We start from the raw sequence: 12517 nt of genomic DNA on the forward strand, positions 1-12517 counted from the left end.
AGCACAAATTATGAATCATAAAAGCCCTGCCAAATTATTGGCCCAGACAGAGAAATCTAATTAATCATTTATTAGCATGATAACGAACTGTGCATTATAAAAAGAGCCGTGTTAATGTTTAATGCTGGGAAGCTTTGTTAAATAATCTCAGTTAAGTGACACTTAAAATCAGCTTGAACTATTACAGAAGGGGCCTGTCTCATCTCTGTGCAATGTGGGGGAACTGGGTCCTGAGAAGCCGAGTGCCTTGTGACAAATCAAATTACTGATCAGTATCAGGCTTTGTGCTAGAACCCAGACCACCAAGTTCCTCCCCAAAATAGTTTTCCTTCCACATTGATCTGTCTGTGTGTGTTGGTCTATAGTGATCGTGGAAGGAATATTTAAGTTTGAGAAACTTGTAGGGTCTTGTTGCACACCTATGGGAGAGTAACACGCAGAAGGGTAGGATGTTTTCCGTGTCGTCTGGTGGGAAGGCTGGCCAGGAAAGCCCCATCAGTTATAATTATGTATGCGTCACCATGGTGACAAAGGGCTTCATGGCCAGAGAGATAATACAATTACCTGGAGGGATGAACCTCAGAGGAGTAGGTCAAAGTGATGGGTGTCAGGAACTGGAATTAAAAATTTTGGAGGGGGATAGGGATCTGAGGTTGGGTGGCTATTCCCTTCACCAGGGGATTTTCCCAACCCAGGGACTGAACCCAGGTCTCCTGAGTTGCAGGCAGCTTCTTTACTGTCTGAGTCCAGCAGATATTAACTGGAAAGCTGAAACTCAGTTTAGCCTGGTGGAGACTAAGAGAAATACCTTTAAAAAGGGTTTCTCTGAACTCCGTGGACTCAGGAATCACAGAGGGTCTTGTTAAAATGCAGATTCTGAGTCTGGAAGGCTGGGGTGGGCCCCAGGCGTCTGCATTTCCGACGAGTTCCCAGTTCAGGGTGAGGTTGCTGATCCAGGCATCACACTGGTCTCAATACCCGCGTTAGGGTGTTGCCAACTGCACCCAAGCTGGTGAAAATCACATTTACCGGTTACTTTCGTACTGAAGAACTTACTGCAATCAGTGTTTACAGAGCAACTCGATGTGGGAAATCAAACTTTGTCATAATTTGAGTGAATAGGAGCTGTGGGCAGTAGGGGTGGGGGGGTGGGAGATGGGGGTGCCAGCCACTAAGCCAGCAACGGAGTCAACTGAGTCAGAAATCCCTGACCGTGACCCCTCTGTTTGGGGCTGAGCTGCTGGGAAAACCCTGAGCCATGTCCTCAAAGGGTGACAGGGACTCAGGGTCCCTGCTGTCCCAGGAGCCTGCTCCAGGGTTGCCTTCCCTGGGTGTCTGGGTCCATGACTGCCTACCCCTTGTGGGTGGGTCCATTCCTGCCTTCCCTACGTGGGTGGGCTTATGGGCTCTGCCTGCCAATTCCTGGGAGACCCTCCTTCTCTGCCATCACCCTTCCCCCTCCCGAAGCTAAAAGATTCAGTTCAGTTCAGTTCAGTCGCTCAGTTGTGTCCTACTCTTTGCGGCACCATGAACCGCAGCATGCAAGGCCTCCCTGTCTATCACCAACGCCCGGAGTCCACCCAAACCCATGTCCATTGAGTCGGTGATGCCATCCAACCATCTCATCCTCTGTTGTCCCCTTCTCCTCCTGCCTTCAATCTTTTCCAACATCAGGGTCTTTTCAAATGAGTCAGTTCTTTGTATCAGGTGGCCAAAATATTGGAGTTTCAGCTTCAACATCAGTCCTTCCAATGAATACTGTCTGATCTCCTTTAGGATGGACTATTTGGATCTCCTTGCAGTCCAAGGGATTCTCAAGAGTCTTCTCCAACACCACAGTTCAAAAGCATCATTTCTTCTGCGCTCAGCTTTCTTTATAGTCTAACTCTCGTATCCATACATGACTACTGGAAAAACCATAGCCTTGACTAGACTAGCTAAAAGATTAGAGCTAGCTCATTCTCATCCTGGCTGCCCCCTCCAGCTCCTGGGAGTGGAATGACATGCCCTGCCTTGCTGAGTGGCTCTGAGCATCTTCTGACCTCTGACCCTTTCTGGCTCACTGCCTGCCAGCCAAGCACTGATGACAGGAATGTGCCCCCTGCTGCTACACCTTGGCACTGCCCTGAGAGCTCTTCCCCACCCTCCCACTCCCTTAAGCCAAGCCAGGGGAGGGGAGGGACTGCCCGGTGCACAGCTGTAAAATCGTGAACTTGACACACTCCTACCTAAGGTCGATGATTGGCTTTCCAAGCGGCTGCCCTGCTCTGACCTCCAGCATCGCCCCGGAGAGTCTGAGAGCTAGCCCAGGACCCGCGGGCACACAGCATCTCCTACTCCGAGTCTGGTCTGGAAAGGGGAATCAGGGTCCTGTGGCTCGTGTGGAAGCGCTAGGACTTTTCCAGGATGAGCTACGTGTTCTGGCCGTGCCTGGAGTTGCCAGGTACAAGCCTCCCAGCCCTTGGTCCACAGGAGAGACCCGTGAAGGGAGAGAAAATCAGGCTGGGGAGCAAAGCTCTTCTCAAATTTCAGACGACTTGCTAAGGAGGTTTGAGGCTCCCAGGGGCTGAATGCTTTGCATATAGACAACTTGCAAATGAGCAGTCTGTTTGACTAGACTGGAGCGCTACTGTTCTGGTTTAAAAAAAAATGTGCCAGTGCATTTCTAATTTTCACATTGTTTTTACATAAATTTGCACATTAGGCTCTGGAGGCCTTCTATTCAAGTATGGGAGTGATTCACAATTAATTAATACCCTTAACTCAGCTGCATTCAAATTCAGGCAGCAGACCAGGACGAAGAGGAAAGATCTAAACATGAAGAAAAAAAAAATCATTTGCTTTAATCACGACACAGAATCAGGGAACAGATGCACACCTGAGTGAGCCGTTGGGAGGCTGGGGCTCAATTTCCATTGTCATCTTTCTCAGTCTTTTCTGCTCAGCTTCTTCATGCCCGGGGCTCAGATACGAGGCCTCCTTCAAGAAGCCAGCAGCCGGTTTCTGTTCCTGGCCTCCTGAGTGGAGACATGGAGGGTCGTGGGCTGAATGGCTCAGCCTTTCTTCCCTCTGGTTCTGGTGTAGATACATGGTTTTGGAGAAATGAGGGTTTAATAGCTTTCCAAGGGGTTTGCGGGCTTCCCAGGGGGCGCTAGTGGTAAAGAACCTGCTGGCCAACGCAGGAGACGTAAGAGACGTGGGTTCAGTCCCTGGGTTGGGAAGATCCCCTGGAGGAGGGCATGGCAACCCACTTCAGTGTTCTTGCCTGGAGAATCCCATGGACAGAGGAGCCTGGCAGACTACAGTCCATACCGTCACTGAGACACAACTGAAGTGACTTAGCGCACACACACACACACGTGCAAGGTGTTTGCTCTGAAGTTCACATGATGAGAAGTGAGCTCTCTGTTTCCGGTTGTGCTCCATCAAGAATGGCTCTGTTCAGAGAACAGCCCTGGGGACCTGAGAGAGTCTGCACAGTCCTCTCTGCACAGTCCTCTCTGAAACAACTTCCCTCTCTCCTTTCTCCCGTACTTTCTTATGGATTGAGCTTTTATGGAACCTGAAAATCCCACAATTAGAATTATTCTTTGGAGTCTCCAAGGACCCTCTTTGAGACAAAAATACCCTGGGGAGAAGAGCCCCAGGAACAACTAGCTGTGCATGCATCTGAGAGGCTGTGAAGGAAAAATGAGAGCAAAGTATTGGGAAGAGGAAGGTATTTAGGATGAAGGGTTTAGAACTTGGTGAATGTGAAAAGCACTGGACTTGGACTCAGAAGATCTGAATTCTAGGTCTTCTTCTGTTGAAGACACTGGGCCAACTGTTAAGGCTTTTGAATGTGAAGCCATATTAAAAGTCTGAAGGATGGTGTAACCACTTACAAGAATGATTCAAGCTAAACATACACGTGGCCTGTGACCCAGTCATTCAAGTCCGGGGTAAAGACCTAACAAATCCATCAACTGAGTTCCTTGAAAGATTTGAACTAGAAAGTCCTTGGAAGCACCATTCATAATAGATCCAACCTGGACACTATCCGAAGGTCCACGGGGGGTGGAATGGGTACGTTAATCGTGGTCTAGCCACACAATGTAATTTCGTGCGTTAATTAGGATGAATGATCTACTACAACAAGGTGAATGCTGAGTAAAAGAGGCCAGACAGGAAACAGCACATACAGAAACAAGCGACACTGATCTATGGGGTTAGAGGTCGAGACGGTTACCCTTGGATGTGGGAGAAAGGAGACTGAAGGCGTGAGAAGCTTGCTGTTCTTTAACAGAAAGTTAGAAGTAGCAACACTTCTAGATGATCTTTTTCACGAAGCAGAAATACAGACACAGACAGATGTAGAGAACAAATATATGAATACCGAGCGGGAAAGCAGGAGAGGGATGGAATGAACTGGGGGACTGGGGTGGACACATATACACTCCTGATTCTATGGTAAAATAGTAACTAGTGAGAACCTAGTGTACAGCACTGGGAACCACACTCAGTGCCCCGTGGTGACCTAAATGGGAAGGAAATCCAAGAAGAGGGGGTATATGTACACGTATAGCTGATTCATCTTGATGTACAGCAGAAACTAACGTGACATTGTAAAGCAACTGTACTCCAATAGAAGTTGATTAAAAAATAATAACACTTATGTGGTTGCAGGAACAGACTGGGGGGTGGGGGGGTTGATATAGGTCCTGGCCCAGAGAAGGCAAATGATGGAAGATAAGACCAGACCTGAGATGATTTCGTGGGAGAATAAAGTAGGGGGTAGAAATAGGGGATTTGAGGAGCATCAGGATGTAGGGAGGTAGGGAGATGGATATTTCATCTTCACCTTTTAACAAGGGTTGGTTTGGTTTACCATCCTATGGTTGCTAACTAACTACGGCTTAGTCATTTTGTGGCAATCAGTTAAACATTCTCTATGTGTCTAAAAACATTGCTCTCTGTAAGTCTTTAATAAAGTACTCTTGGGTTAATCAACTCTAGATAAACCTCCAAGCAAACCCTTTTCTACAGAGGCAATGCTTGGGTCCTTTTTGCTTCCTCAGTGACTCATAATATTTTTTAAATTTAATTTTATTGAAGTAGAGTTGATTTACAAAGTTGTGTTAGCTTCAGATATACAATATACACTTACTGTGAATCATACATTCTTTTTTCATGTTCTTTTCCCTTATAAGTTTTTACAAGATATTAAGTATAGTTCTCTGTGCTATAGAGTAAGGCCTTGTTGGTTATCTCGTTTATACATGGTGGTGTCTATCTGCTAATCCCAAACTCCTAATTTATCCCTTCCCACCCCTTTTCCCCTTTGGTAACCATGAATTTATTTTCTGGGTCGTGTTGTCCCTTATTAGGATGATGACCATCACTATTTCTTGGGTATGCTCTTTAGTTTTGTGGTTCAAGACCATTTGTATACAAACACAGCTAATTACAAATCAGTTGCAACTCACTGATTTCAAAGTGGTACTAAATTTGAAAATGGGCACTATCTTTAAAAAAAATTGAATTTGTGTTCTAATGTGAGCCAGATTCTCTCTGGATCTTCAAGCGTGTACTCATATCATCAAGAGCTGGCTGAGATACAGATGCATAATCTCAAAGAGTGGTCTCATAATCTCAGCTCCTCAATCATTTATTCTCTATGAATTTTTACACCCTCAATAGATTACAGTTTGCTTCTTAGAGAGGGTCACCAGGTTCTTAAATTATTTGTATCATCTGTCAAGTTCGGAAGAGTAAGACTGTGACATTGTTAACATAGAGTAACAGTCCATCTCCTTGTGAGGAAGGTATTATCACCTCCAATTTGCAGATGGAGTGACTGAGGCTTGGAGGAAGTAAACCATTTCACATACACAGGTGTGCAAGCCCTGGTATACCAGCTCCTTTTTAAAAAAATAAGTCTCCCTCAGAGCCTCAGGTAGATGTGGGCATCAGGTTTGTTGGATCAGAGACACCAAGGGACTCATTTCACACTGTATCTCCAATTTCCCACTGGCAGTGAGAAGCCAGGCTGTGTACACCTTTATGCTTATTCAGCGTGTAGACCTCCGCCCCCGCCCCGCCGCCCCAAGCATGTACACACACAGACTACTTCCCTTGGCAAGATCTCCAGGCTTGGTGGCCAAGGAAATACTTGCGACTTGGGTAACTCTGCGCCAGAAAACCTACTCCCATCGGACTCAAGGTGCACTGTGCTTTAGCTCAATAACACCTCTGCTATTGACCCTGACCTGGCTCACTTAAGCAGGAAGTGTCTCAGAAACTCAGCTCCTCCCACCTTACATCTGAAGTTTTAGTCCTAGAGCCAGCATCTCAGCCAGATCACCCACGTGTTAATACCAACTCTTCCCTCGTCCTGACGGCTTCTCACGACCCTTCACGAGGCTTGGTCCCTTCTCCTAGGATGGCCATACATCCTGCGGCATCTTCTCGCCTTGCTACCGCCCCTCTCCGGCCGGCAGCGTAGTATCACCTGAGCTACAGCCTACCTCCAGCTATCCGTCTTTTCCCCGCCATCCTCTGCTCTCCACATAGCAATCTTTATGCCCAAACAGCTAAAACTAAACTCATCCGATTATGCCAATCTCTGCTCAACTTCTCCATATAAGTTCCCGTTACACACAGAATAAAACCCAAACTATTGTGTTCTAAAGGGTTCTGCATAGCCTGGCCCCATCTTTTTAATCTGAACCTCTGCCATGGTCTTGCTTCAGCCACTCTTGTCTTCTTGATGTTTCTGAAGACATGAGCGCCTCATGTCTCCCTCTGGATTTTGGGCTCCCTGTTGCTTTGCCCAGAACCATTTCCATTTGCTTTCAGGACTGTTTATTCCCTCACTTCATTTAAGTCTTCTTCACATGGCATTCTTTAGAGAAGCCTCCTCTGATGACCTTGTTTAAAAAATACTCTGTCTGCATTTAATCCCAATACTCTGCTTGTCCTTTTTTTTTTTTTTTAGGTATTGGAACTCTCTTTATTTATCTACTTATTTATTTCTGGCTGCACTAGGTCTTTGCTGCATCTCTCTAGTTGTGGAGTGTGAGCTCCAGAGTGTGTAGGCTCGGTAGCTACAGCACATGGGTCTAGCTGCCCCGTGGCATGTGGGATCTTAGCTCACAGTTCTGTGAACAGGGGTTTAACTTCCCTGTATTGGAAGGTGGATTCTCAGCCACTGGCCTGCCAGGGAAGTCCCCTGCTTGTTCTTTAAAGCCCTCACTGCTAGTGGAAATCCACTGCTTGTTTACTTGTTCACTTTTTTTATTGTCAGTTTCCACCCACCTTAGTTTGTTCCTGCTGCCATAGCAAAGTACCACACACTGGTACTCAGAGTTCTAGAGGGTAGAGGTCCAAGATCAAGCTGTCTGGCAGCACTGGCTCCTCCTGAGGGAGACTGTTTCATGGCGTATCCTGACTCCTGGGGGCTGGATGGCAGTCTTTGGTGGTCGTTGGCTTATAGCAACATCACCTCAATATCTTCCTTTATCTTCACAAGGTGTTATGTCTTGTGCCACTGTATCTCTATGTCCAAATCTCCTCTTTGTAGGAGCACACAATTATATTAGACTATTCCTTAAAAAACTAAAATAGAGCTACCATACGATCCAGCAATCCCACTCTTGGGCCTGTATCTGGAGAAAAGCCATAATTTGAAAAGATACATGCATCCCAGTGTTCACTGCAGCACTGTTTATAACAGCCAAGACATGGAAGCAAACTGAATGTCCGTTGGCACAAGAATGGATAAAGAATGTATGGTACATATATGCAATGGAGTACTACTCAGTCATGAAAAAGATTAACACACACACACACACACACAATGGAGTACTACTCAGTCATAAAAAAGATTCAGTTCAGTTTGGTTCAGTTGCTCAGTCGTGTCTGACTCTTTGCGATCCCATGAATCGCAGCACGCCAGGGCTCCCTGTCCATCACCAACTCCCGGAGTTCACTCAGACTCACGTCCATCAAGTCAGTGGTGCCATCCAGCCATCTCATCCTCTGTCGTCCTGCCCTTCTCTTCCTGCCCCCACCCCTCCCAGCGTCAGAGTCTTTTCCAATGAGTCAACTCTTCACATGAGGTTGGAATAATGCTATTTGCAGTCACATGGATGGAATTAGAGTTTATCATACTAAGTAGATAAGTCAGACAGAGAAAGACAAATATTGTATGATATTGTTTATATGTGGAGTCTAAAAACATGGTACAAGTGAAGCTATTTCCAAAGCAGAAATAGAGTCACAGATGTAGAAAACAAGCTTATGGTTACCAGAGGTTAAGCAGGGGGTAAATTGGAAGGTTGGGGTTGACATACACATACCACTGTATATAAAATAGGTAACTAGTAAGGATCTACCACTGTATAGCACAGGTAACTCAACTCAGCACTCTGTAATGACCTATATGGGAATAGAATCTAAAAAAGAGCGAATATACGTATAATAGATTCACTTTGCTGTGCATCTGAAACTAACACAACATTGTAGATTAACTACTCTCCAGTAGAAATTAGTTAAAAAAAACCTTGGAATGAGACCTGCAATTTTTTTTATTAGACTAGGATCCACTCTAATGACCTCATCTTAAATTGATCATCTGTAAAAACTGTATGTCCAAATAAAGCCACATCCTGAGGTACTGGGGATTAGGACTTGAATATATAAATTTTTGGAGGGACACAATTTAATCCTTAGCTCCAACTCCTACTCAGTCCTTCTGGGGCATGGCTTTCTCTTACTCATTGCTGTATATTTTGCATCAGAGTTGAGTCAGGAAAGAAGTCCTGCTAACCAAGTGCCTAAGAACATTCTCTTCTTGCAAACGTTCAACTGGACCTTTGCTTCGTGCTCTGTATCAGGCTGTGAAAACCCCAATCATGGGGGTTTCCATGACCGATGTCCACATGCAAGATTCCTCCGTCTTGATCGTATAAATCATCCATCCTCACCTTTCCTCTCTGCCTCGCCTATCAGTGTTGCTACATGAGTGGCATTTACTGTTCTTGCTCAGCAACTCTCCCCCACCCCCCTTCTTGATCTCAGATTTATTACCAGCCCCAGCCTCGTGTGTCCTTGAGCATGGTTTCACTTTGACTTCCAATAGCTCTCTGCAAATGCCTGGATTACCATTGTCCTTCCTGGTCTTCAAGAAACTGGTCCTGTCCACCACAGCCAGACCTCTTATCCATGAGAGATGCCCTAGATGTGGCTTTGTGGCTGGCTGGACTTCAGAGGGGGTTAAGCGGCTGGTCGTTACACACCAATTATATGTCAGTCATGTCAGGAGCTTCATGTGCAAGGGTACTTTGAGAAACAAAGTTCAAGGTACCAACCTTTCTAATAAAACACATACCTTCCAAAACAGGAAGAGTGGCATCCGGGCAATAGACCTCTCCAAGTGGCAGGGTCAGCCAGTTAAGCAGATGATGTAACCCTAGAAGGGGTTCCTGGGTGACTCAGTGGTAAAGAATCCGCCTGCCAGGCAGGAAACCTGGGTTCAGTCCCTGGGTCGGGAAGATCCCCTGGAGAAAGAAATGGCAACCCACTCCAGTATTCTTGCCTGGAGAATCCCGTGGACAGAGGAGCCTGGCTGGCTACAGTCCAGGGGGTCGCAAAAGAGCTGGACACGACTGAGCGACTAAGCACACTGGAACATGCACTCTGATTGTGTCTTATTTCTCGGATTTTCTCCCTTGGTTTCCCTTCCGGGAGTATACCTACCCCATCTCTTTACCGTCTGCATGTATTCTGCTGCTGCTGCTGCTAAGTCGCTTCATTCGTGTCCGACTCTGTGCGACCCCATAGACGGCCTCCCACCAGGCTCCCCCATCCCTGGGATTCTCCAGGCAAGAACACTGGAGTGGGTTGCCGTTTCCTTCTCCAATGCATGAAAGTGAAAGTGAAGCCGCTCAGTCGTGTCTGACTCTTAGCGACCTCATGGACTGCAGCCTACCAGGCTCCTCCATCCATGGGATTTTCCAGGCAAGAGTACTGGAGTGGGGTGCCATTGCCTTCTCCATCATGTACTCTAGCTCCTGTCAAACTTCTATATCGAGGGGAAAAAAGACAAAAAACCCAGACAGACAGATATCTTTCCTTGTTTTCCTCTGTACTTGGAGACATGTTAGATTTTTTGGATACTTGACTAAATACAAAGAGAGGAGAAAACAAAATTAATAAAATACAGGAAAGCCTAGATATAGGCAAATTTTCCAGGCTTTTATGAGTTCAAGAAGGGTGTCTAGGCTGGGGAGAGGCAGTGACTGAGGTTAAGGACAAATGATCAGATATTTGAGTGATGAATGAAGGAATTTGGACTACTTCCTATACAGGGTTTTTGATCACAGCAATGGGATTGAGGAGCCGAGATGGTTCTGACACTAATTTAAGTTATAAACAAAGAATGCTTGGTAACTAGGTGCCTTGTTAAGTCAGAAAGAGTCAAAGAGAGATTTAAATTTCAAGTTGCAATTTGATAAGCAGGCCTCATCCTCAGTGAAGCACAAGAAAACAAGCTTGGGGTAAATAGGATGAGGGTAGTCAATTTCTGTTTTGAGTACATGTTGAATATGAGCTGCTTTGGGGACATTTGGGTAGAGATACTTCATTAGGCAATAATTTATCTTTTAAATTTAACTTTATAATTTTTACCACTGATAAATATTTATTATAAATTAATGCAATTAATGCAAACAGGTTCAAAGAAGAAAGTAGGAAAAATGTTCAAATACTAGCCTCCAGAAATAACCTTTGTTAATATTAAGTGAGTGTCAGGTCAGATATGTCCCTACGCAGATATGCTGAGGGAAGGATGATGTCTTTCTGTTGGCATAGAGAGAGATAAGCTTATAAAAATGAGATCATGTATGCACGTCCTTGTAAAAATAAGATGAATTAAAAATATTTCATATGAGCTTATCAGAAAAATAGAAAATGAAGGATTTCAGATAAATACTGAGACAGTCTTATGGAAAGCATGGGCTTCCCCAGTGGCTCTGAGATAAAGAATCCGCCTGCAATGCAGGAGCGGCAGGAGACCTAGGTTCGACCCCTGGGTGGGGAAGGTCCCCGGGAAGGAGGGCATGGCAACCCACTCGGGTATTTTTGCCTGGAGAATCCCCATGGACAGAGGAGCCTGGCGGGCATCAGTCCATAGGGTCGCAAAGAGTCAGATATGACTGAAGTGAATTCACAACACACACACATGCACACACACATTATGGAAATCATAAGATGTTGTTGACTGTATTTAAAAACGCATAATGAATTTTATGCAATTTTGACTCCCTAGCATAAAAGACGGCAAAAATTAGCATTTTCACATTGCTCTCTGCCTTCCAACCTCTGCCTGTATTAATTAATATGTATTTGAGTACTTACTATGAGCCAGGAACTATTCTAGGTGTTTGGGATACACTCGGGGGGATAAAATGGGCAGATTCTTGTCTTTGTGGAGCTTGTACTGTGGTCAGAGGGAGATGGAAGATAAATAATGAAAGTAAACATGATGATAATTTAATAAATATAAATAGAAAAACAAATGGTAAGGAGAAGGAGTGCCAGGTATGGTGTTGAGAGAAGGTTATACTCACAATTCATTTTGAAGGCAAGATCCTAGATGAAATCCCTCAGCCCTGCCTGGCAGTTATAGGACCAGAGAGGAGGCCAGCGGGGCAGGACTGGAGTGAGGAAAGAGAAGAGGAACGGAAGAGGCAGACGTTTATAGGATGGAAGGGCTGACCAAGCAGAGCCCTGCAAGCCGTAGTGAGGACGTTAGGTTGTGCATCAACTGGGAACCAGGATGACTTCTCATTTCACTCATTATAATATTTATATCTTGCTTTATAACTGTGTTTCATGGATTTCATATATATGAACAGATGACTTCTTTATCTGTTCATCCATTGAAGGGGTAATACATGGATACTGTATGTTGACATTCTTAGCTTTGGGTTATATATCCAACCTATTTGTTTCCAGATTTCTTGTTTCTTTTTCTTTTTGAGGCAGAATGGTGGACTTCACTATTTTTTTGATACAGAATGTACATTTTGAAGTCTTCTCTAGACATTATTTTTTTCACTGGAGTATGGGTCACATTTTCCTGCTTCTTCACATGCCTAGGTTTTATCCTCTCATAGGTACTGGATATTGTGCATTATTTGTTGCAGAGAACTTAATTATAGAATCTTCCTCTGAGGAGTGTTGCTTATTGATCCTGTGGACAGTTAAATTACTGGCTTACTACATTGAACTTGTATCGGCTTTTCATTTTATGAGTGAGACTGTTGATTTTGTACTTAGTCTAGTCTGATGTCTAGACAGCTTCGTCTTGACACATATATTTTATTTTTGAGGCATGGCCCTTCTTTGATTTTGATGGGAAGCCCAAAGTGTTTACAAATCGCCTCTAATTTGTTGGAACGCAAATCGAAAGTTGTTCCTTCAGTGGTGGACAAAAATTTGAAATCTACGCCCTGTTCTTTCAGACTCTCAGCTC

The sequence above is a fragment of the Bos indicus x Bos taurus genome, chromosome 12 (genome assembly GCF_003369695.1).
Source record: "Bos indicus x Bos taurus breed Angus x Brahman F1 hybrid chromosome 12, Bos_hybrid_MaternalHap_v2.0, whole genome shotgun sequence".
Lineage (NCBI taxonomy): Eukaryota > Metazoa > Chordata > Mammalia > Artiodactyla > Bovidae > Bos > Bos indicus x Bos taurus.